Source organism: Heterocephalus glaber, unplaced genomic scaffold, assembly GCF_053883595.1.
Source record: "Heterocephalus glaber isolate CG9 unplaced genomic scaffold, H.glaber_assembly_v1.0 deba00001662, whole genome shotgun sequence".
Taxonomy (NCBI): domain Eukaryota; kingdom Metazoa; phylum Chordata; class Mammalia; order Rodentia; family Bathyergidae; genus Heterocephalus; species Heterocephalus glaber.
Genome location: NW_028258403.1, coordinates 13,872,993 through 13,876,185, shown reverse-complemented (window position 1 = coordinate 13,876,185; position 3,193 = coordinate 13,872,993). Strand labels below are relative to the sequence as shown.

General features: G+C 44.5%; 1 pseudogene; it reads left to right on the top strand.

The window, feature by feature from the left end:
- The first annotated feature begins 583 nt into the window (after nt 1-583).
- On the top strand, nt 584-1,925 carry LOC101719714 (protein phosphatase 1G pseudogene; annotated as a pseudogene).
- The last annotated feature ends 1,268 nt before the right edge of the window (nt 1,926-3,193 follow it).

Here is a 3,193-nt window from a genome sequence, read left to right as displayed (position 1 = left end):
TATTTCTTCTCCAATATTATTTCCTGTAACAGTTATACCAACTGAAGATTTTACCAGACTAGGAATGTTACCTGATCCTTTCCCTTATGCTTCTTCTGCTTAGGCCCCACCACATCTCTAAATGGCCAGGGAGGAGTGACTAGGGAGGATGTCATAATCTAGCTCATTAACATCATTAACAGAGAAGTGTAAGAATGTCTTCGTGGATAGTAATGTCTTAGCCTGGGTCCCCCAGAAAGCAGGGCCTGAGGCAAAGAGCCAATGTGTGCTTCATTTATTGAGAAGTGCAGTCCGTGGAGGAGGCAGAGGTGGGACAGATAGAGTGAAGCAAGTAGACTGGAGAGACTTTGATCCAGGGGTTCCATCACCCATGGTGAAAGATTTTCCCCTCAATGTGTCAACTCCTCTGAATTTCCCACTTGTACTATAGTGGGTGGGTAGGTGAGGACACAGGACTATAGATTCATTTATATTTCCTATAATTTATGTAAATAGACTCAAAGTACATAAAACCTTGGTTTGTGAGTATAATTCATTCTGGAAACATGCCTGTAATCCAAAGCACTTATATATCAAAGCAAATTTCCTCAAAAGAATAATGGAAACGCAGATGATTTCCTACAAGGAAGGCAAGCTACAGAAGGCTTTAGAAGATGCCTTTTTGGCTATAGATGCCAAACTGACTACTGAGGAAGTCATTAAGGAGCTGGCCCAGGTTGCAGGGAGACCCACTGAGGATGAGGATGAAAAAGGAAAAGTAGCTGATGAAGATGATGTGGACAATGAGGAGGCTGCCTTGCTGCACGAAGAGGCTACCATGATTATTGAAGAGCTGCTGACACGCTACAGGAAGAACTGTCACAAGGGCCCTCCTCGCAGCAAATCTGGAGCTGGCACAGGTGAGGAACCAGGGTCCCAGGGCCTCAATGGGGAGGCAGGACCTGAGGACCCATCTAGGGAAACTCCCTCACAGGAAAATGGCCCCATGGCCAAGGTTCACACAGGCCTTTCCTCCATCTTGGAACGTGGGACTGAGGCAGGCCAAAGCAGTGAGCCCGGGCCTTCCTGCTCTTCAGCCTCTGACAAGCTGCTTCGAGTTGCTAAGTACAAGTTCTTTGAGGACAGTGAAGATGAGTCAGATGAGGCGGAGGAGGAAGAGGAAGACAGTGAGGAATGCAGTGAGGAAGAGGGTGGCTATAGCAGTGAGGAGGCAGAGAACGAGGAAGATGAGGATGACACTGAGGAGGCTGAAGAGGATGATGAAGAAGAGATGATGGTGCCAGGAATGGAGGGCAAAGAGGAGCCTGGTTCTGACAGTGGCACAACAGCGGTGGTGGCTCTCATACGAGGAAAGCAGTTGATTGTAGCCAATGCAGGAGATTCTCGCTGCATGGTGTCTGAGGCTGGCAAAGCTTTAGACATGTTCTATGACCACAAACCTGAGGATGAAGTGGAGCTAGCACGCGCCAAGAATGCTGGCAGCAAGGTCACTATGGATGGACGAGTCAATGGGGGCCTCAACCTCTCCAGAGCTATTGGAGACCACTTCTACAAGAGAAACAAGAACCTGCCACCCAAGGAACAAATGATTTCAGCCCTTCCTGACATCAAGGTGCTGACTCTCACTGATGACCATGAAGACTTTATTCAATCAAAGATCAGCCAGCATGATGAAAATGGGGAACTTCAGTTATTGTCATCCATTGTGGAAGAGCTGCTGGATCAGTGCCTGGCACCAGACACTTCGGGGGATGGCACGGGGTGTGACAACATGACCTGCATCATCATCTGCGTCAAGCCTCGAAACAGAACTCCAGTCAGAGAGCGGCAAGTGGAAATTTGAGGAGGTGCTCTCTGCTGAGGGCGCTGAAGAGAATGGTAACAGTGACAAGAAAGCCAAGCGGGACTAGCAGTCATCCAGACCCCTGCCCGCCTAGACTGTTTATGAGCCCCGTACCTAAGACTGAGTTTTGCCTCTTTCCTTTAGCCTTAGCAGTAGGTATGAGGTGTGCAGGGGGAGCTGGGTGGCTTTCTGTGGCCCATTTCAGAGAGGGCCCTTCCTCCACACAGCAGCCTGGGAGCTCTGCCATCCTCCCCAGCCACCTCCTCGCTCCTTCGGGCTCACCACTGGTTCTGTGCCTGTGCTCTGTTGTGTTGGAGGGAAAGACTGGCGGTTCTGGTTTTTACTCTGTGAACACTTTATTTAAGGACATTCTTTTTTATTGGCGGCTCCATGGCCCCCAGCCTCTTGTCCCTGCTCTCCGTTGTACACTTTCAATCAACACTTTTTCAGACTAAAGGCCAAAACCTAATTGTGAAAAAAAAAAAAAAAAGCTTTAGATTCTAAAAAAAAAAATTGGTGTTTCACAACCCAAATATTCATATAAAATGATTACAATACATATACATATACATATGATTATAATACAAAACAATAAAGAAAATACAAAGTATAAAGAGAAATAAACAAATTAATCTGCACTTACCTTTGAAAACCTTCATGGCTGGTGTGAGGGAGAAGAGAGGGAGAAGAGTTATTGTGCAGGGTGACTTTCACTGCCACTAATGGAATCGCTCCTATCTATTGGCTGAATGGAATATTTTTCTTTTTATGAAATTTTAACAAGGAACCTATTCAATGACACTTGCTTTTCCCTCCTTTGAGGATTTTTTTCCCAGAAATGTGACATTGTTTTTTTTTTCAAGTTCTTTTATTGGTACATTTTAGGTTTACAGTTTGTTTACATTTATCATTGGGTGCTTGTACCTGTACATGATATATCTTGGTTCTTATTTTTCCCCATTACCTGTGCGTCCTTCCCTATTTACATAGATTTCATTTCCATTTTCTTTTTTCTTTTCTCATAGTTTTTCCTTTCCCTCATTTCCTTTCCCCTTCCCCTCCCTTCACCCCTTCGTCTTTGGACCTTTTTTCCTATTTCAAATTATCAATTATTCATTTAAATCATTTTAACCCTTGTTTACACTATCAGTTTCTCACACTAGAGAAACCATTTGATATTTACACATGTGTGTCCTATTTATTTCATTTAAGAGTATGGCCTCAATATGCATCCATTTAGCTATAAATGACTCTAGTTTTTCATTCTTTATGGCTGAGTAGTACTCCATTGCATAAAAAAACCACATCTTCTTTATCCAGTTTCCAGTTGATGGGCACTTGGGCTGCTTC